General features: G+C 39.5%; 1 protein-coding gene and 1 long non-coding RNA gene across 4 annotated transcripts in view; one reads left to right on the top strand and one right to left on the bottom strand.

Moving 5' to 3' along the window:
* The window catches only part of LOC133846136 (DEP domain-containing protein DDB_G0279099), a 151,906-nt gene that overhangs the window by 89,468 nt on the left and 38,775 nt on the right, over positions 1 to 23,663 (bottom strand). The gene's annotated exons all lie outside the window — the stretch shown is intronic.
* On the top strand, positions 5,349 to 5,977 carry LOC133842725 (uncharacterized). Its single transcript, XR_009894428.1, has 2 exons — positions 5,349 to 5,597; positions 5,646 to 5,977. It is a non-coding gene; the product is annotated as an uncharacterized LOC133842725 (long non-coding RNA).

Genomic DNA, 23,663 nt, shown 5'->3' with positions numbered 1-23,663 from the left:
GCGACATTCAAAGTGCAACAACCAAAAAGCTCGCTTTGCACTTGGCATTAGTCATGCACATTCCCATTCTGCATTTTATTGAAATTCTGCTAAAGCGTTTTTCGGCCAAAAAGGTGTGAAACTCACGCACAAAAAACTACATCAGGCAAAATGCTGGCGAAAAAAAAACCAAGAAGCGCAGCTCAAATGGGCGCCCTCTGATATTTATGAGTGACTGCCGGAATGGCAAACTGACGCAGTCAGACAAAAAGCGAACCAACCAACCAACCAACCAACTGACTGACAGACACGAAGACAGACAGACTGACAGACTGGCAGCAGCTAAGCTTCGTGTGAGGTCTATTTTGGCACACTAAAAGCACTCAATAAACTACAGTAGAAGCGGACTTAAAGAACCTGACACTAGATACAAGATACAAGAAACAACAGCAAGGCTAAACAAATATTATAATGCCAAATGTTTAAGTGCAGCATGTTTAAAAGTCAGCCGACGAGAAGCTTGAGCATTAGCAGCATATAAATGCATGATAAGAACAGAATCCTTATGCCAACACAGACATGAATAATTTAAAGTTTGCGTGTCTTTTGAATGAAGAAGTTATTAAGGAAACTTTTGTGAATTACACTAAAAAAAGCCATTTATAAAATTGCAAAATAGCTATAGAATATATATATATCAAATATATAAATATATATAATCTACCACCAAGTTAAATAACATAATCAATATCACAAAAGTGCTGAAAACTATTTTCATGAATATTCCAAAAATTACGTATTATTTTTAGAAAGTATTTGGTAGAGAAAATTTTTAAAAAAGTTTTTCATAGCATTGCAAAACAACTCTACCATAAATAAGACTTTTAGTTGAAAGCCAAACAAAATGTTTGAAAATATTTCTGAAGAGTGAATAAAAATTATTGCTGAAGCTAAATAATTTTCATATTTTATTCTAGATAAATATGTTAGATCGTAGGAAATCTTAAACTGCAGAAAAAGAATTACATTACATTTATTATTTATTGTTGTTTAACTTTTATTATTATTATTTTGCTAATAATGCAGCTGCTAATTATCTTCATTGTTATACGATGTGCAAAGTAAAATGTTATGCATTGGAAAATTAGAAATATTGTTATTAGCTTGATAAACATTATTCATGCCTAGAGCAAACTTATGCGCTTGCTTCCTTAGGCAGTTCCCACTGTGGCTCACTAAGAGATTAGCCATTTCAGGATCTTTTTACGCGTGACTCATTCAGAAACAGCAAACATCAGGCAGAACAAAAAGAATACAAAAAAAAAACCAAGCAAAAATAATAATAATAACAAGTCGAAGGGCGCCGTTTGGTGCGCTTTGTTTCTTGGCAGCAGTTTTTCGGTTGAGTTCGGACTCAAAAAAAAAACTTTATCGTTTGCTCCTTTTCCCACATACATATACGACTATAATAAAAAATCAAAAAAAGAAAAGAAAGAAAAGAGACCACCGGCATTTTTTGTGTGTTTGCAATTTTTGCTGAATGAAAATTGAATTTGAAGCACATAAATTATAGGTTTGCCCTGGGTATTAGTTTGGTTTTTATGCGGAAAACGAAGCTGCCTGCCATCATCATTAGATGACGATGGCGATGACGATTACGATGACGATGATGATCATCAGATGCGATACGCCAACGAAGACAAAACTTCACATTGCAGCAGACGTAACTTGAGATGTTGGACTTGTGATAATGCCTCAAGAGCTGCACTGAGAGCTGACACTGACCTCTGGGATTGCGTGTGTCGACGGGCGCTCAAAGTGTGGCAAAAGTTGGCAGAGCATATAGACATATATATACTCGTATATGTATATCGCTGTCTAGTCATGAGACTGCCTCATCATGCAGTCCACAGTGCTGCTCATCCCTGGCCATAAATATTAATAAGCTGCTAGCTAGATAGATGATGCTCGCGCTCTCTCGAACATAGCGCCAACTTCCTCTGAAACATTTAGAATTCTAATTAAAACGACTTGATCTCTGATTGGATGCCAGTTTTTCCATGTTTTTTTTTTGTACATTTTTCATTTTGTCTTTTGTTGTGATTGCATTAGAATCTGAAGCACGTGCCTAGGGACTGACGTCTCTAACTAGACCTACAACTGCTTTTAACAGCTCTACTAACTGATTGTCCAAAGAGGTATTCTAGTTAACTCATTCGGTTTGTTACCCGCAAATGCATTTATCTATAATCACTTCTTAAGCAAAATATTTTCAAATATAAATGCATAAATATTTATTTGTTTAGTGCATTCCATGCTAGAACTATTTGAAATTTCAATTAGATGACAATTAAGCATATCTTACGACCTCAGATCAAGAATCTCAGCCCACATGCTGTTAATGTTAATGCGCCAGCCGCTGTTAACGCTGCTGTTATTGCTGGCAAGCGGCAGCAGCAGCAGCAGCATCGACAGCAACAGCAGCAGGTGCATGTGGTAGTTGTGGTTGGCACAAAAAACTAAATAAGGCGCAAAACAAATAGTTTTTTGCTATTTGAAAAGTGGCAAACAAAACAAAGTCAAACAAACAGCTCATTGAGCAAAGGCAGCCAAGTGGCTGCCAGAGAAAAAAAGAGAGAGAGAGGAATGGGAAGGCGGAAGGGGAAGATAGGGGAAGCCAAACAGTAGCCAGTGAGCAGAAGGAAGAGCTCGACTGCTTCTGCTACTGCTGTTGTGTCTTTTATTTAAACAATTTACAAGAAAGCAACATTCCAGCTGCCTTAAAATGGACAAAAGTTGGCACAAGAACTACGAATAGAACTAGCAAAGCCGGCCAGCTGAAGACGGGAAGACGAGAAGAGGGGCGGAAGGCAAACTGAGACGACGCCAACAACAGCAACAGCAACAACAACAGCAAGAACGACGACGACAATGGCAAACGTTGGCGCGACAGCAACATTTTTCTTGGCACCAACACAGACAATGTACACAAGTCGCTGGAGTGCAAGGAAGTGGAAGGAAGCTGGGGTTGAGGGTTGAGGCAATGCCCCTAGAGATTGAGGGAAACGGGGGGTGTTTGGGTATGACAATAAACGCGTTTATTGACTTGGTTGCCAAGGAGCACCAGCTGCTGCTGCTGCTGCTGTGTGGGCAGCAGCAAACGAGCCTAGTCGAGTAGCCAAATGGAGCCTCCAACTGTGGCCTAACATGAGGCGAGGCGACAAACAGCGCTTAACAGTAAACAGTTTGCCAACAGAAAATGTTAATTGAGTGTAATGTTAATTACGTTGTGGCATTTAAGCGGTTGATTATGTTTCTATTGCTCCGTCGAGCAGAGGGGGGACGCGTTAATGTGGGAGACGCTACAACTGTGAGAAAGCTGACAGCCGCAATGACTCTCAAACTGTAACAACGGAAATGGGATTCTAGGGCCACAATCATATTCTGTGCACATAATACAAAATTGCTTATGAATTGATTTGCCAAAATTATTAAATTAAATTAAATTAATAAAAAAGCTTAATACATTGATTTATTTAGAATCAGAACCAACGCATCAATTTATGTATACATATGTATGTCGAGACAACATTGTCGACTAGAGTCATGTTAATTGATAATTATTATTAAAATCAAAACGCGTGGTCATCGCTAGTCGTCTGAATATATAAATTGAATACTAAAATTCAAATGAAATATATTTGTTTTTGTTTTTTACAATTAATGTCAAAAATTGTATACGGAAGTGATCTTTCCTTTTAAACGCGCACGCAAATAAAATTGATAGTCACACCGAAAAGTGCAAATACAAAACTAATCAAATGGCATTTTGACCCGACATTTCAAAAATCGTAGCTGATAACGCTTCAAAAAATGAGATTTATACCACGCATTCTGAACAGAGGCGACAGTTTAATCCGCAATGGCATCAAAAGTAGTTGTGCTGCTGCTTCTTGGTCTTACTTTAAAAGAAGGCGAGACTTCTTCGATCGGTTCAAGCGACAGCGAAGTGCTTGAAAGGACCAAGGATTTCGCACCTAATCAAATAGTGTGTCCCTCAAATACAACAACTGACACTCCTCTGAATTATACGGCCTTTTTACGTTTCATTTTCAAAGATGATGTGGAGTGTTATCAGTCAGTGCTGAATAGGGTGAGAAATGCACGCACTTTGGAGATGAAAAATGCGATCATCAAAGAAGCAGCGGTGGACTTGGAGTCGTCCAATGTCAATCCCGACGTGATTCTGGGTTTCCATAATCAAATCAAAAAAATGAAGGATATCTCGTCAAAGGAGATCTATCAGGCCTTGGTGAACCGCAGTGCAAGTATTCTCGCAGAGTCAATCCACAGCAACAAATCTCGAATCGAATTGCCAGTGGCTTCCAAACTGCTAGTTCATTTGCATGGTTGTCCAGCCTTGTATATGGAAGACATACTTGAGGCTCTGTTTGACATTGTGCTATCATCCGAATCTCCTCTTAATGTCGCTCAACGCCTTTACGATTTGAACGATGATTCGAAACAAATGACAATAGCCAACTTGCTTCTGCTAAATCGTACTGAGGTGAAGACCAATTCGACTGAGCGCTCTGGATTGCAGGGCAATCTGCAGAAGCTTGCGGCTAGAGGGGATTTTAAAGACCTTCCTGTTCATTTGCGTTCAGAAGTGTACAGAATGTTCCCGCACTTCCTTGATTGGCTTTCCACCTCCCGATGGAATACATGCTTACGCCAGGCATATCATAACAACGTATTCCTTGGGCAATGCTACCATGGAAATCCATCAACTTTGTGCACCAAAACACAACCCCACTCCCGTTTAATTATAACCCATGGTATGGATGAGAAAGGGAGTGTGATTGCTTTAAGAGATTTAGATTCGTATAGATATTTTGCTATAGACCCCGCCATCCAAGTACAAAGAACAAGACCAAAAGCGTCTATGACCATAACCAGCGTTTTTGATTTCTGGTGGCGTGTGGTGCCCGTGCCAAACAGTGGTGTGGCACTCTACGATGATGAGACATCCAGATCGGTACTCTGCGGTAACTCTACAATGCTATGGTATATGGGTAATGGTAATAATGCGTACACTCGCCCTGCCGAGGATTTTGAAACTCATCGCGAAGAATGCATCTGGTTCTTTGACGATTGCAGCGATGAATAATTGTAAATAAAATTATTCTACTATGAAAACATTCCAATCCATTTATTTAATGTGTGATATTGGGGGATCATTTGGTTACAGGTTTTATGACGAAATCGGTTTATTGACAGTGATGATGTGATCTTTAACATAATCCCAAAAAACATAGATAAAGTGAGCGGCTGTCTGAATGACGGAATGTATACTCTTGCACAGAATGCAATTCTATATTGTTATATTAAATATACCAATTGGTATATTTTAGTATATATTCTTTAATATTTAACGATTGAAAAAGGGAATCGGATATCTCACAGACGAGCAAACTCAATTTGTTCATATATTAAATTGTAGGGCACAAAAAGAAGTGCAATCAATGTTCGAAGCATTTAACATATTTGTGTCAAATTAGAACAAACTGAACAATTGTTGTAGATGTGATTAAAGCAAATGCGACCCCTTGAACATAGTTTTGATTGATAATTAATACTCAAGTCGAAGCTCATGGTCATATAAGTTTTGCGATAACGCTGGACTTCGAGAGACGCTCTACGCATGAAAGCACAACACTGCGAGACTTTCATTTAAATATGGGTAATTCTCTGAGGGATGTCGCGTGCGACCATCTTTGCAGTGACAAAAATAAACAACATGAAACAATTTTAAAAATAAGCAAAAAGTATTATGGGGTCAGACTTCCTGTTAACATAAACTGATATGTAAGATTCTTCTACTCTAAAGAATAGATTTGAAATAATTAGTTTTTGTTTTGGCAATTAATAGCACAATTGTATATAAAATTGTTGTTTTAAACGCGAACGCAAATAAAAATTTGATTGTTATACCCGACGCAATTTTAAAAAAATAATCAACGGCATTTTGACCCGACATTTCAAAAATCAAAGCTGATAACGCTTTCAAAAATTTGATTTATACCACGCATTCTAAACAGAGGCGACAGTTTAATCCGCAATGGCATCAAAAGTAGTTGTGCTGTTGCTTCTCGGTCTTACTTCTTCAATCGGTTCAAGCGACACCGAAGTGCTAAAGAGGACCAAGGATTTCGCACCTAATCAAATAGTGTGTCCCTCAAATACAACAACTGACAGTCCTCCGAATCTGACGGCCATTATACGTTTCATTGTCAAAGATGATGTGGAGCGTTATGACTCAGTGCTGAATATGGCGAGAAATGCACGCACTTGGGAGATGACAAATTCGATCGTCAAAGCAGTAGCGGTGGACTTCGAGTCATCCCAATGCCGATCCCAACGTCATTATGGATTACTATATTCAAATCAAATATGATATGAATATCTTGTCAGACGAGGTCTATCAGGCATTAGTGAATCGCAGCGCAAGGATTCTCGCAGAGTCAATCCACAGCAACAAACGTGGATTCGAATTTCCAATGGTTTCCAAACTGCTATTTCGTTTGCGGAAATATCCTCACTATTATCTGGAAAACATACTCGAGGCTCTGTTTGACATTGTGCTATCCTCCGAATCTCCTCTTAATGTCGCTCAACGCCTTTACGATTTGGACACTAATTTCCAACAAATGACAGTAGCCAACTTGCTTCTGCTAAATCGCTCTGAGGTGAAGATCAATTCGAGTGAGCACGCTGGATTGCAGGACAATCTTCAGAAGCTTGCGGCTAATAGCGATTTTGGACACGTTCCTGGCTATTTGCGTCAGAAAGTGATAAGAATGTTCCCGCACTTCTTTGATTGGCTTTCCTACAGCACAGATGCATGCATACGCCAGGCATACAATAACAAGGATTACCTTAATTTCTGCTACGATGGAAATACAATATATATGTGCACTAAACAAAACTCATGTAGTCGATGTCGTGTACGCTACAATGTGGACCACAGACGGAAGGCGATTACTTTTGAACTGGATGAACTGAACAGGATTAGATATTTGGGTTTGAGCTCACCCATACAAACTGGAGGAAGAATACCAAAAGTGTCCAGGAACTTGTTCGGCAAGACGAAAATCTTCTGGTGGCGTTTGGTGCCAGTTCCTAACGGTGTGGCACTCTACGATGATGAAACATCCAGTTTAGTGATCTGCGGCGGCGATCCAAAACTATGGAATGGCAACAAACATTATGCATACACGCGGCGTGCAGAGGATTTTGAAACTTATCGCGAAGAATGCACCTGGTTATTTGACGATTGCGATACATATTAAAAATAATTGTTGATTACTCTGAATGAAAACTTACTAATGGAGCTTGCACTTAATGGGTGATTTTGGGGGGATCATTTATAGGATATATGACGGCTAAAGTTTATTGACAGTGACGATGTGATTAGTCACATATTCCCTAACGACAAAGAGAAACGGATCGGATGTCCGGAAGATGGAGAGTTGAAGTAACTTTTGAATGAAATTTCAGATCACAAATGTCCTTAGGCAGCTACTAACTGTTCGTCATTTAATTTGTTACAGTTTTATATTTTTTGTCTGCAGAAGCAACAGTTTAAGTACCTCACAACTTTCTGAACACAGTTCCTGTTAAGTCACATTCTGCTTAACAGACAGTGCTCACAAAACTGTGCAGTATGCGCTTTAATGGCAACCGTTTTGTGAAATTGCCCCATAAAAACCGAAAATAAATAATAAATTATCAAGCACGCTTAGCGCCTTCGGATAGTGCGAAAGAGACAGCGAAAAAGAAAGAGTCAAAATAGAAGGGCGAGGAGGAGGAGGCGAGAGAAACTGCAAATAAATATTATCGCGATTTTTTCGTCAAGTTTTGCAAAACTCTGAGGCTGCGTCGGGTTTTTGAAGGAGTCTGCACCGTTGCTTCCTCATACTGAGACTTCTAAGCCCCGGCCAGACACGCAATGAAGACAACATCTTGAAAAGGGTCAAAACATCAAGCAAAAGGTTTAAGGGATTGCGATTGCGATTGGTGCTGCGACTTCAACTTCAACTTCGACTTGGGATTGGGAATTGCGAAATGCGAATTGAGATTGAGATTCAAATGCGAAAGGTTTCCCTTTTCGTTTTACTGTTGTTGACTTGCTCTTCAACTTGTTGCGATGTGCGGCACTTGATAGGCAGACTTCGAGCAAACAGAGTTTTCGGAGCTGTCTTAACAGCTTTATAACCAACAATGGACAGCAAAACTGCAAAACAAAATCAAATCAAGCGAAATGAAATGAAAGAACTGAGTTGAGATTTGTGCAGCACGCGAGATTTATGAGCTGAGACTTTGAGATGGAAAAAAGTTCATAAAAACTTACTTTGATTGTTCAAGCGATATGAACAATAATAAACTTGATGTGGCAGCAAAAACTGTTTGATGTGGACGACTATTGTTTTGCACAATTTGGGCAGCACTGCGTGCAAAATGCCTTGTAATTAACACCAAAATAAAAAAAAAACAAACACAAAATACGACTAACTGGCGTGGCGAAGGCGAAGGCGTTGGGAGGCGTGTCACGCAATATGTTTAACGTAATTAGCTGCAGTCGGGAGCCGGTAAAATATTTGCGTCGAATTAAGGCAGCAAACAAGCTCCCGACCGGGACTTGCAACATGCGAGTTGTCGGAGTCGTCGCTGCCTTTTGCAGCAGCACCAATCGCAGCAACAACAACAACAACAACGACAACAGTAAGAGATGCAGTTAGAGATGCTGGCAAGAGCAGCCTGTGATTGGCGTCACTAGACGACGACGACGACAACGATGGCGACGACAACGATGGCGACGCTGGAGACGATGGCGATGGCGACACCCATTGGGGCTCTACAATATGGCGCCACTAATTAGAAATTCTTAGCGCACAAAAAGAGGATGGCACAAAATATTTGTTGTGTTGACGCTGGCGACGCTTTCAGCACTTTTAAGGAAGTGCCAAAGTGACATTAAATAGTTGTGCTTGCATTTCTATGATTCGTCTGCATACCCTGTAGCCAAAAACCATTGCAAAAGGGGTAGAATAAACTACGCAAGAATGAACTTCGTAAACATTTAATAACAATTCAACTACTACTTCTTTTCACTACAGAATATCGGCAAGTTGAGCAGCAAATCTTCGAGTGGCTGACCTTCTTTCGCTACTTTGTTGCCAAGTGTCAACTGCAGCCAGTCAATAACATGGCATTTGGCTGCCTTGTTTCGCTGCTTTGTTGCATAGTGTAAATTGTGGCCAATTTCCCAGAGTTGAGTGCGTTTACTTTTTGAGTGGTACCAACTATTCGCTCCCTTAGAAGTATTTTTTGTGACTTTGGTTGTCAAGCGTCACAGTTTGAGGGCTTACAGTTTTAACAGCACTGCGTGTCGAAATGTTAGGCTGCTGTTAGCTGAAACGTGGGTTGTTATCAGAAGTTTTGGCCAACAGTAGCTGACTTCGAATCTAACCCTAAACTTTTAAGAGGTTGTTCTCGCCATGCCGCATGCCGCATGCCACAGTGGCACTTAAAATTCAAGTTCAATAGCTAAAGCGACACAACAGCGACAGCAGCAACAACAATGATGTTGCTGATGATGACGATGATGGCAACAGCGGAACGTGGCGCAGCATGTGGCGCGTTCTAAGAACTTGCAACAGTTTGCCGACGCTGCCGCAACCGCTGATGCTGCTGCTGCTGTGGCTGCTACTGCTGTGGCTGCTGCTGCCACTTGGCACGAATGTCAACTGCACGAAAATGTTGCAGCAAACAGCGTTGTTGCTGCTGTTGCTGCATGCAATTGCCTCATCCTCTTTCTTAGGTCTCAGCTCAGCTGCTGTTCTATTGATCGTTAGGCGGCTGCTGCTATTTTTTTCTTTTGCTTTTCTTTTTTTTTTTTTTTGGTCCCTGGTGATAGCGTTTGCTCCTTGGCTTGTCAAAGACGAAAAAGCAGCAGCAACTTGCAACAGCAGCTCCTTGTAGTTGTTGCTACTGTTGAAAAGGTTAACAACATTCGCCTTGGACTACGTTTCGGTTCGTGCGGCATCTTGATGTTGTTTTGCTGCTTCCTGATGCTGTTGCTGTTGTTGTTGCTGTTGCTGTTGCATCTCTTGTCGCTGCAGTTGCAGTTGCTGTTTGCCTTTTTAATTAGCAACTTTTGGGTACTCTTGGGGCAGCCCAAAAGGCAGCTGCTTTTCATTAAGTATGCAGTTTCGTTCTGTTGTTTTGCTGCTGTTGCTGTTGCTGCTGCTACTGCTGTTGCATCAACAATGTCTCCTTGTTCTTGCATTTAATTAAATGCTCATAAGCATGTGAGGCGACGAGGCCAAATACAAACTCATTGTTGTCGTCGTCTCTTGGGCAACAGTTGCCATTCTCTCTCTCTCTCTCTCTACCTGGACTCAGCTTACAACTGATGTCTGCTTCTGCTGATGCTGCTGCTTTCTGCTTTCGGCTGTTCTAATGCCCAAAAGGTTTTTCATTGCCATTTTGGGCTCGCTTTTAGGGCCACTTTTGTCTTTTGGGCTTGTTGATATTTATCATTTACTTTGGGCCTCAGGTAAATGAACTGTAAGCAGTTTGGTATCAAGGCACAAGTGGCGTATACTTAATGTGTAGTTTAAATTACAAATTGCGAGCGTATCGCAATAAAATATTCTATGGAACTAAGAGTTTTGAAAGATTGTAATCTAGAGTAGGATTTGTAAAGTTAACAAGAAATTTCAAATTATGAATTCCAAGTCGAACGCAATTTAAAGAAATGTTGAGTATCATTTTTGATCTGATAGTTTTGAACATTATTTTAAATTTGTTGATGTTAATGTTGATTAATTATTACTTTGAATTGTTGAAAATGAATCTGTGAATTGAAGAACTTATTGAATATAATTTTATTATTTTAAAGTGTTTTAAAGTGCTCTGTATTACAGAATTCTAAAGTTTGCTAAGAAATCTAGACAAGTTTTGTTATACTCTTCATTTTTGTAAATAATAATATTAATATTATTATTGTGCATGTGTTTTAATAAAAAATGAGTTATGTATTATTATTCAATGTAGAAAATATATAAAGGATATTAGAGAATATCTTATTTAAAGCTTTGGCAAACACACTGACTGCAAGCCATATATAAAGGTAAGTCGCATAAATAAAATGGGAGTCCCATAAGTTAGTTGAACATCAGAAGTTGCTCTTAGCCTCCCTTTAACCCGAAGTTTGTATTCTTCTACCCCGCTTTCTAGTTTTTTTGTTCCCTCTTCTATCGCCTTGCTGGCTGCCCAAATGCAATGCGAATTTTCAATATACCATTCCCGTTGCCGGCAATGTCCTTTTTGCATTTTAGTTAAGGCAATTTTGCCCTTTTTCAATGTGTACCAGTTTTTTTCTGCTGCTACTACCTTTAGCTGCACTTCCTGCTGCTGCTGCTTCTGCTTCTGCTGCCTTCGGGCCAAAATGCGCATTTTGCATTCAAATTGCCGCCGCCTGTCAGTCAGCATATGCAATGGCATCCCCCCTCACCCGCATTCCCTAAAGCGTGATGCCAGCATATACGATTACTCGTAGCACCGCAATTCCCTGGTACATATTACTATAGTTCGTTCCGGATTCTGTGGCAGTTGCTTCCCATTTTTGCCTGGCGTGTTGTATAAACTTTTATAATCAAATTAAATTTTATGGCTTATTGCAAAATGTGCGCGTGCAAATCCAATTTTCCCACACACACACACACACACATTACTCGTTGCGGAATTTTCTTTTTCAATGCTCACTAGGTTTCCCTTTTTTTTCTGAGCATTTTCCTGGACTTGTTGTTGCTTGTTACGGGACCGCTTTAGGGTTAGGAGCTGCTGTTTAGTTTGAAATACAAATTGAAAATAGTTATTTGCAAAGGTTTGATTTCCGCTCGAGTTCAATGTGATGCCATTGAATCGTTTCAAGTTTCGCCAGTTAACTGTCCAAGTTAAAAAGTCATCACTTGCAGCTTAGTCGTCATATCCAGATGGAAATTTGAATGCAGCTGGTATTAAAGACAATTTGTGTGTTATTCAACATAATGTTGTTTTTTTAACTTCACTTCAATTTTAAATGTATATGCTCATCTTTGTAGTCTTTCAGTCAGATAATGAAGTACAAGTAAGCTACAATCGAGTATGCTGGACTGTGATATATTCTTTAACCATTTGTAATTAAAGCAAAAGAGTGCAGTATTATGCTTCATGTATATCAAATTAATATACCAAATAATCATAATATATTCCCTGAGGTATTGTGCTTAACATATATCAAATTAATATACCAAAAATACTAAAATATAATAAATATACTGTTATATACAAAATATACCATAGCAGATACCTAGATCATCATTGCAGTTTAATTTAGTAGCAACCAAACTGAAAATATTAATATTCAACACAAGAAATCCATGTTGAAATATACACATTCATAATCTTAAATAAATTGACTCAACTAAATTAAATAATTACATTTTTTTCTTGCTTTCAATAATTAATTGCAAACTTCTACCAGCTTACATGACAGCCTGGCACAAGCTAATCAATCCCTTGCATCTAGACAGCAAGAAAAACAACAACAAAAAACTTGAACTAATTTACAGATACAGCCATAAAAGAAACACTTAACATAGTTCTACATTTAAAATTACACAAGTTTTCTAGTTTTTTCCGTTTGATCCAGTTTTTTTCTCGCCCTTCCAGCCAGCGGCGCTTGGCCATTTGACCAGAAAGCGCGGCAAAGCCTGGGCCAGGCCATCAGCCCAAGGCAGCGCATCCACCCACCTAACCAGTTACAACACTAGCAGCATATTTTTTTCTTACTTTTTTTCTCTACTACTATTTTTTTGCTGACTGGCTAGTTGGCTGTTCGTTCGCTTTTTGCTCTGGTGTATTTAAAGCAAATTAAACAAAATTGCGAGCAATAAAACTTAATGGCTAATTAAATGGGTTGGGTTGGACTTGGGCTGGCCCAGAGACTCTCCGGACTCTCTGGCTCTGTCTCTGGCGCATCCTTTTCCAGCTAGCGGAAGCAAGAAGGAGACACAAGTAGCAGAGGAAAAAAAGCGCAGCAGCAGCAGCTGCCAGCAATTTTGCGAAGCCTTTTGCATAATTTACAAGTAGCAAAAGGAAGCAAATACAACAAAAAAAAACCTACTACTACTAAAGACAAGTTGTAGAGCGAAGCAAATGTTAAAAGGCGAGAGGGGAGAGGGGAGAGGGAAAACGGCTCTCGAGTGGGCGGCAAATTGAGTTTAATGTTTTACTATATGGCAATATTTGCTATTCGCTTTAATGAAATTATTCAGTTATTGCTCTATATACAGCAGGAGCTTTTGACTTCATCTGCCATGTGTCCATGTTCCATGATAGCGGTTAACATTGCCCCCTCCCCTTGTTCCCTGTCACCCCCTTTGCAACTATAAATATGCAAATTGCTTATGCATAATAAATGCCAGCAGCAAAAGCATAAACACAAAATGCAACTAAAGGGAAAAGCGAATTTTCAGTTTGAAATAAGTTTCAATGCACTTATCTGCGAGCGAAAAGTATCTGTGAGATACTCGCACACCCAAAAACTGCAGCTTCAACCCTGGACTCTGGACCGAGGACCGAGGAGCGTGGACTCGTGGCCACTGCGAACTTTCAACAATTTTCGCTGTTTGGTTGTGGGCTATTTAACTAAGGGCTGCGCTGAGCGAGTGCTTTAAATATTTTTTATAAATTGTGCATTTACTTACGGTCAAAAATTAATGACTAGAGTTTGTGCTCTTCTGGACTTACCTAGAATTAGAGAGAAAGAAATATACAAATGTTAATTTAATTAAAAGAAAACTGTAATATTTTTAATTGTAATTTTATATAAATAAATTTTTTTTAAATATTTATTTAATTACAAATAAATTAAAGTAAAGGTTTTTTAAAATATTCTTTCTGCTTAGTTTGTTAAAAAAATTTAGGAAAATATCTAAAATAATAATATATGATAGTAGCTTCGCTTTTACTAATTTCATTATGTAGAATCCCTTGATATTGTTTCAAGATTCAAAGATCTGTTAAACATTTCATGATATAGTAAGTGTCAACAATAAAATACTTTATGTAGTATGATATTCGCTGTGCTTAGCTTGATGATGAAATTAATTAGATTTCTCTGCTATTCTCTACCTATTAGCATTGAATTGAAATATGTTATATATTAAGCAAACATTGAAAATGCCTTTCCCATCGTTAATAAAAGAATAATGAAACTCATTCTGCCTCAAAAATATGCTTTTTAATAAACTTTCCTCCACTAACTCAGTTTTATTTTAATATTCAATTAGATAACTTAAAAATGCTACAATCCTCATTCAGCTTCAGTTTCAAGCACTCAATCTTTCAATCGCATCCAAGCGAAATCTCAGTGCTCAGTCTCTCAGCAATCTGGTCGTTCATTATGTCTGCAGCACTTTGTCTACTTAACATTTTCTGCAACAATTTTGCAACTTTTGCTTACAAAACTTTGCATAGTTTTTTCTTCTCTTTGTATTTTATTTTATTTTAATTTTAATTAGCCAGCTGTGTGTGCCTAGAGTAACCCCTTGCGCGTTGCACTATCAAGCTGTAGCTACTCGCTACATGCTTATCTTTTTGTGAACCTCGTATCCAACAGTTGGCTGCCTGCCTTACGCTCAATTTCTTTTCGTTAGCCCGTTCTTGTCCAGTCGTGTCCTGTACTGTGTTGGGCATCTTGGCAGCCGCCGCCTGACCGCCGCGATAAGCGCGCAAATTTCCAAATGGACAGCAAAGTGTCGGCTGGCTGCCTGGCTGGCTGGCTGGCTGGTTGGCCCAAGCCAATGGGGACGAAGTCAGTTAGAGGACGCGGCTTGTGTACGAAGTAAGTAATCTGCATAAAAAGATTTCATTCTTGCCTCGGCATGGGTAATTAGTGCATTTTAAACGTCTTTTAGTATTTGGCCAGTTGGCCCTGTGCAATTTTCTAGGCTATTTTAAGAGTTATGGGCATAGATAAATGGATTAGCCTGCTCTACTCGAGGAGTTAGGGACGCGTCTTTGACGTGCAACAAAGTTGCCTTCCTTTTTTTCTTTCTGTATTTTTTTCAGAACATTTGGAAAAATTATTGCCGTCGTCGGAGAGAGCAGGCGAGTGTGAAAGATAGAGAGAGAGAGAGAGAGAGAGGTACATCAGTTATATCCCCTTTTTCCTTAACATTCTATCTATAGTATCTGAGTTGAACTAAGCGCAAAACGTAGTTAAAGTCAAGATCTGACTGGTAAACGCAGCCAAACGTGCGATAAATTCAAAAGCATAGACCAAAAACAAAAACAGAAGAAAAAAAAGCCCCATCTGACATGGAAATAAAAGGCACAAATGTTAATTGGTTTGTGTCAATCTTCCAGCACATTGCCCCGTGGGGGCACGTGGACGTGGAGAAAGAGGCAAAATGGAAATGGTTTGGGTAGCTTTGTAGGATTGTGTGTGTATGTGTGTGTGCTCTGCCCAGAAGCACACTCCTCAACCTTTCGCTATATGGTGGTTGGCGGTGGCATGGTGGAAACACATTTAATGCAACGGACAGATGAAGTTGTTTAGTTGGTAAATTGTCTTACACTCCCCGACACTTGAGCTCAGTCGCAGTCGCCGACTCAATCTCAGCCTAAGATTCTGGAGTCTAAGCTAAAGTTGCGTTCTGGACGGTTGCTTTTTCGATTTCGCAATTTTCATTTCAATTTCTGCAAAACGTTCGCTGAAAGGGAAATGATGTTTAGCCTCGGTTTCATACCATGCTCTATTAGAGACCATTTCAACTGCATCTCGCATCATGTTCATTCTGGCTGTTCACCTGCCTGTCTGACACTCTAATTCAAAGTTGTGGCTTCTATGATTCACATTCTGTTGCTGTTGCTGTTGCTGTTACTCTTGCTGATTCACATTCAGATTCTTAAGTCTCATTCTGACGGAAATGCGCGTGGCAATTGTGAGTGGCAATTTCCTGACCAAACGGATTCCTGACACTGAGTGCATTCAATCGAAAGACTCAATTGTTTTTCAAGTACTTCCAGTCAAGGCAAACTCTATCAAATTTTCTATTTTATAGACTGAGTTTTCTTAACATTTATTCTTAGGAATACTTCCTTGTAAATGCTTCATCGACAGAGCTTACATTTATTATTGAGCAATCGGCTGAGACTTTACATGGAATGGAAAACTTTAACATATTATATTTAAAGATTTTCTGAAATTGACAAATCTACAAAATATTCAGATTCAATGATAGAAGAAAACATTTTAAACAATAACAATATCTGGCATCTACCTTTAAGTTATCTAAAATTAAATGATCGAGTTTAGATACAAAGTTATACAAATAAATTGTATAAAATTATAAATAATAATACTATTCATTGAAACAGTTTTTCCTATACAACTTTACTTTATTTGCTTAAATTTTTAAACGTTAATAGTAAAGTAACAGCAATTTGTTATAAAATCGAGTATCTTTACACATCTAAAATAATCTTAATCGTTAAGTACTTATTTCTTTAGCTGCCTCAGTCTTAGAAAAAACCCATTAATCACACATTGAATTTGATAGTCAATGAAAATTGACGCTAAATTTTGTGCAGTTCTTAGGCAACTGCTGATCAGTGAGACAACTTTTCACGCTTTAAGCCATGTTAGAACTGTAGCTTTATCTATAGCATCTGCACTATTAGTTTTGCGGTTTTACACCATAAATTATCCCAGAAAAAGAACAGGAGAGCAAGAGAGAGAAAGAACCTCGACGACAATTTGTCATTGCGAATGGCTGCATCAGTTGTTCCCCCTCTCTCTCCCCTCTCTACTGTCTACTCTTCTGTATGCTTGTTTCCTTGCTTCACTCCTCGGTGCAATCTTTCTACCTGCCATAGCCATGGCCCAAACATTTGAAAAATGATCAAAAAGCTAAAATGCCGAAAAGCAGTGAAACCCAAACCGAATCCGTAGCTTCTTTTGCTTTTGTTGGCCCCATCCATTGCCATTTTGGGGCGCAAATCCCTTCAAGTTTTGTTTGATGTCCCTTAACTGCAACGGAGAAGCTGCCGCAGCCGTTGCTGTTGCCGTTGCTCTTGCTCTTGCTGTTGCTCTTGCTGTTGCTGTTGCACGCCCCGTCCATCAAGTCACGGACTGCGAGCTGGGCTTTTTTGCAAACGATGCCGCCTCAACTTGCAACTTGTACAAATGTCCCAAACTGTCCAAAATGTCTGTTCAAATGTCCAGGGCGCAACTTTTATGGGCAGCAGCAGCAGCCGAGTTGATTGCACTTTGCACAACAACTCACAGCGGCGACGTCTCGTTGACAAAAGTTGTTGTCGTTCTCGTCGTTGTTGTTGTTGCCGGCAACTTGCTTCCCTTACAGTTTGATGCAAAGCCCCGGACACGGGTAATTAACACCCACGTGAAAAGAACCACAACCAGAGAGAGAGACGGAGAAAACAGGGAGAGAGTGGAAGAAGTCCAGTAGTCGCTAGTCAGTAGCCAGAGTTTTGAGTGGGAGTAGGTGTTAAAAGGGCAGCTGACGAGACATCCATTTACATGTAACAATGTTGCTTAAGTTTTGAATATATTTACTCAGCATTCGAGATGACAAAGCATTACAAACAATCGATAGTTCTTTTAACAATTCGTCATAGCATAGCCGACAAAAGTTGGATAGGATTGCTAATTTCTAAGTAAGCTGCAATAGTATATTGTTCATTGTGAAAATTATATATTAATTCCATTTTTGCATAAAAAAAAGAAATTAATTCTTTCAGAATTTTATGAAAATATTCCATGATAACAAAAAAAATTAATTCTTTAAAAATTTGACGTGAAAATTACATAATAACAAAGCGACTTAATTCTTTCTTAGCATTCTAAATACCTTTTCAATCAGTGGAAATTTAATTAGCATAGTTGTTTCTTCTTATATATTTTTTATATTGTTTATGGTACTTGTTTAATATTATGAAAATATTAAATAAACAAACATATCTTAATAAAAAAATTTGTATATTAATTTTTCTAAAAATTCTCAGAACATTCCTCTTAATCCTATTTAAGGATTTCAACATTTTTTAGATCTTCTTTTGTAGAAAACAAATTTAAAGTTCATCAACAATTGTCGTTGATAGTTGATAGTTAAATAACATTTAGTTAAAAGTATTGTATTAACATTCCCATTTATTGTACCAATTATATCGTTAGCTATCATTAATTGTGCCTCCAAAAAAAGTATCTTTGCTTATTTCTGTATGCAATGGCACATTCTTTTGCATCATTTCGTTGCAGCGTCTCATCTCCAATTTAATCGTCAAGTGGCTGGCAACCAAAAGCCAAGCTTCTCCAGTGGCATCGCCCCCCCATCCCTTGAGCCGTCCCGTCCGTAGTTGCCACTACTTTGGTTTTGTTGCCACAGTCACGTCAAGTGTGTGGTCTTCGGATGCACTGGAGAGCGACAGTCGCTGATACGCACACTTCACATTGAATTTCCATTTGTTGGCCAGCCAGTCAGCCAACAGGGCTCAAAGTGGCCAAGCTACTTGCAGCCTGGAGTTGGAGTTGGAGAGGTTGCTGCTGCTGTTGCAAGTTGGAGTTGAAGTTGTAGCTTGGACTCGCATCGCTGTTTCTGGCTGTTCCCTTGATTTCCATCGATTTTCTAGACACTTTGATTGTTTTATTGTTGCATTAAGTGCCCGATGCCACAGCAGCAGCAACAACAGCAACAAGCCAAAGCCAAAGCCAATGCCAATGCAGGCAACATCAACAACAGCAACAGAAACAGAAGGAGAGAAGAGCAGTTTGCGTTTTGCCTCTTTGCGACCAACCACAAAAAATGCAATTGACACTTTGGTGTGAAGTGCTTAGCAATGGTCACAGACTCGGCTGCATCGACTGGCATCGCCATCGGCTTAAGGCTTAAGGCTGCTCTGTCACTGAAGCCTGCGGGCTTTAAGAGCTCTGTCTGAGGGGCTCTGCCTCTGATTTCTGTTTAATAGATACATTTGCATCTTCGGCTGACGCTGAAGATGCGTCGTTCCACGTCGTTCCACGGGCTGCGGCATTTTTCTAGCTGGTTGCCTGCGTCGCTTGAGTGGAAAATTGTTTTCGGGCAATTTTGTGCGTGATAGAGAAGGCCTGAGAGTATGCTGTGGGTAGTCTAAACGTTCTCTCTAATACAAACCAGAGAGATGGAGCGAGAGAGGGGAAAATGGAGGCATGAGGCTTGCAATGCTGCATCGATTAGCATGTTGGCGTGAGGTGTGAAACATTAGGCCTTTAAAACGTTTTCAGTTAGTACGTAATATGCTTTTAAGTATGCTACGCTCAAAATATTTCACATTCCCCGGCAATAGATGGCGCTCTTAACGGGTGACACGACAATTTCCCTGGAAGCTCATTAAAGCTTTAAATAAGTCGCCTTCTAATGCGCTTGTAGCTAGGTAAAGTTAGTGAATAGGAAACCACTTTACCAGTAGCTGATCTTAAGCAGAACTTGTTGTGCAGTAAACGAAGAATACATTTTCATTCGCTAATTAGATTTTATTCAATGTCATCTAATAAATGTATAGATAATTTGTGATAGTAGTATGAGTTGAAATCGTCTAAGACTACCAAAAATTGCATTTCGTTAAAATTTAAAATTAAGAAATAAATCTTTACTGTTCTTTTATGTTTTGTGTTCTTCTACAAAAAGAATAGTATATAATAAATGAGTACATATTTAATAATGGTAGATAAAACAAACTGGTATATGAAAATAAGCATCTTATTTTAGTAATAAGTAATTGAAATAGAAATAAAAGTGCAGAATCAAACGTAATTTCCAAGCTTAAGCTGCATGTAGAAAACAGACAATAAAAATTCTGAAACTACTAAAACTTAAATTAAAAGGAATTTAAGTTCAGAGAAACTTCAAAAAGTTTCTTTTAAATTATTGTTTTGTATGTATAGGAAAAGAGTTATACTACATTTTTAGAACTGTTATGTTATATCTTAACTCATTTCTTAGTCTTTTCTGGTTAAGAAAATGTTATTTAAAATCATACTTTACTAAAAATGTTCCTAAATGTAAAGTCTTTTCATCTATATACATGTTATACATAAAATAGACACTTTTCCCACTATCCACTTAAAATTTAATTTAAATTCCTTCACTCTCTTGTTGTCTAGTAGCTGCATTGAATCTCTAAGCAACTAAAGGTTTATAGGATAACAGAAACAGGATCAGAAGCCAACCGCAGCCAAGGATAACAAGAGCAGCCACAGAGCCAAAACTCATGCTGCTATGACATATTTAATCATAACATACTTGTTCTCTATTTATCTAAGTGTGCGTATATCTGACTAAATCCGTATCTGCATAGCTGCAGATGTATCTGTATCCGTACAAGTATCTGCATCTATAGCTGTCTCCGTATTGTTGTGCAAATACACTTCTGGCCATAACTGTCAATGTCAACAGTGTGGGGAAATGAGTCAGTGAATGTCAATTCATATCTGAGTAAGTGTGAGTGCGTGTGTGTGTTATATGTGTGTGTGTGTGTATGTGTGCTTCGCTGCATGTGCCAAATGCTGATGATTGGCAATGCACAGCGTCTGTCCAGGATGTGACTGCAGACTGCAGACAAACAACAACGCAGTCAACGCAGTCAACGCAGTGAACGGCACGCAGGCGATGTCGAGGCCTTGGGGCAACATTGCTGACATTGCCTCGCGCTTTTGCTGCATGCAGCATGCAGCATGCAGCTTGCTGCTGCATCATCGTTCAATGCGGCGTTATGATGCGAGTCCGGCGATGCGAGCGCTGTCCTTTTGACGCTGCGGTTTAAACCGATTTTCTGTTTGCAATTGCCGCCACCACAAACAACAAACACACACACACACACAAGAAGAGCAACAACGGCAGCAACAACAAAGCCACGTCAACAGATACGGCTTGCAACCTGAAGGCAGACGCGACGTGCTGCGATAATTGCCACAAGATTTGCCTTGTGCAACATGAATAATTTCGCACGCAAATTATTTTTAATATTAACGCCAGTCGGAACCGCTGAAGTTGCCCCCAGTCTGGGGCAGCCTGCGAGCTCAGCGGGGGCAACAAGCGGGTGCGGTCAATCATACAATGAGAGAGGGGAGAGAAAGGGCAGCGGAAGGATTGCAAAAGCGCAGCACGAATTTAATTTTTCCTTTGCAGTTTACAGTTTTGGGCAACTGGCAAACGTTGCATGGCAACCTAGGCTAACAGTTGTGTCAGTTGTGGGAGGTGGCAAGTGAGCAGCGGCAGGGTGCAAGAGGGGCACAGAGGGTAACACAGCAGCTGCCGCCAACAAAATTGCGGCCGAATTGTAATGCGATATGTGAACTGGGCCAGGATTTGCTGTCATGCCAAAAACAACTGAAATTCATGTCAGTTTTCTTTTCTGTTTTATTCCATTTGATTGTTGATTATTTTGTGGTTAAGATGCGCCTACGGCGAAGGTGACAAAAGGTCAAGATGATTGCGCAAATCAGTGCAAACGACTTGGCCATAAACATGAACATAAAAGCCACAGTTGGAGCTGCTCTGCAGATTGAGCTGCAGATGCGGTTGAAGTTGGCTTTGCAATTCCAGATATGAGTACAAAACGTGTAAATGCTAAAAGAGATCAACAATGTGATGGCAAAGAGCAGACGAAATAAAAGCGAGCACAATTCGTGAGGTAACTTGAAGACGTCGAAAATGAAATACTCTGAATAGTTTTAAATAAATAGAAATTAATGATAATATAATATAAGTATTTGAAGTAATGAATTAAATAATTATAAATTAATGAATAATAAATAAACAATAAGTTCCATCAAAGAAAACTTCGCTTAAGTTTCTTATCACTTAATATTTGTAATTCTCAAATGTTAATTCTAATCAATTTCATTAAAATATCTAAAATATCTTTCAACTACAATCAACTCCAAAAACAATCTAAAATCGCACAAAAATTCCAATAAAAAAGCCTTAACATACACTCGAGTTTCTTATCGCCCTAGAAAATCAGCTTATCATTCCGATCAGTCGGTTATAGAGTTTATAGAGTGAAATCTGACGCATTGCGAACAATTTTATGTCAAGCACGTATTAGCCTCGTTAAGTGCAAGAGATGACAACACAATTCTGCCCTGATCACAACTAAATCCGCAGCATCTTATCGTACTTCTTTGCCGGGAGAAAAGTTGTTGTCAATGCTAATGGAGGAGAGTGGGAATCTTCATCGCAAAAGGGTTTCGGGTTGGGAACCAGGAAAAAGAGTTTTGCAGCTGCGGGCCAGGTTAAATAACTCACTCAGCGGACGTGTGGCTAATTCAATTTAGCTGCGAACGTCTATTGGCCAGTTTAAGTGGCACGTTAAGCGAAGACTGAGGATTGAGCCCACACACTAAAGACTTCGCTGGACTGGACTGGACTGGACTGGACTGAAGGAGGGAAAGGGCTAATAAAACCTCTCTTTTACCTTGCGAGATGCTCGCATAATCATAAAACACAAAACTCAATTACAACATTTGATGCTCAAGGCCACAAATAAGCTAAGTTACGATGCGTCAACATTTTCAGCGAGCAAGCAGAAGAGAAGACTGTGAGAGAGAGAAGTGAGGAAAGAGTCGACGCAACATCGAAGTGATGCATTGCTTTATTACCACAAAACTGAGTCGAGGCGAGGCGAGTTCTCAGTCTTCTCTTCCACCTCAGTCAGTGTTGCAAACGCGCTTGTGCAACACAGTCTGCAATATGCATAATTATGCGCTGCAACGCCCTCTGTCAGCAGCTGCCCAGTCAGCAGGTCTCCGCTCACTGGACGCCAGACAGAGTCTGCACTACACTACACTGGGGTATCCTTCTCCTTCGTTCGTTTGTTCGTTCGTTCGGCTCGTTTTTAGCGCTAGGCTGTCTTGTCAGCAGGATTAAGCAATTTTCAGCTTGGTTTGCGCTTTTCGCTTTTCGCTTTGCCTGTCCGCGCCACGTCGTCATGGCAACTCCCATCCTGTTCTGCCCTCCACTGTCCCGCCCTCTTCTCTCCCGCCCGCTTCCTGTCTGTCTTCAATCTCAGTTGCGCCGCCGTCGACCCACTGCCCACGTTGACAAAAAAATAAAAAGAATGAACGAAACCGCACACACAAAAAAAAAGAGCGCTGCTAAAATTTTGCGATGCGTTAAATTTTGTTAATTTAAGCCGCACGCTGCGGCCGATCTCTGTAGAGGTGTTAATGTGCTGCTGCAACGTTGCAACGTGTTGCATCTTTATTAATTTCGTGTTTATACCCGACAAGCAAAAGAAAAGCAGGGTAGGAGCTGAAGTTAAGAAAGGGTATAACAAACTGTCTTATAGAATATTAAAAATGTATAGCTATTAATATATCATTAGAGTGAAACATCTCTTGGCAGCACAATCTTCTGACACTAATCGCCATAGAAAAAGAGATCACTTAAAGGAATATCTATAAGGAAGTTTTTACTGTAGTACATTTTAGCACTATTTCCATCCAACGTTACTTTCTACTATCGGTATTTTTATAAGTAATATTTTCAGTCCCTACTCAGAGAAAAAAC

The sequence above is a fragment of the Drosophila sulfurigaster genome, chromosome 3 (genome assembly GCF_023558435.1).
Source record: "Drosophila sulfurigaster albostrigata strain 15112-1811.04 chromosome 3, ASM2355843v2, whole genome shotgun sequence".
In the NCBI taxonomy this organism is placed as follows: Eukaryota; Metazoa; Arthropoda; class Insecta; order Diptera; family Drosophilidae; genus Drosophila; species Drosophila sulfurigaster.
Note: the sequence above shows the minus strand (reverse complement) of the source record. Positions and strands in the feature narration are given on the sequence as shown.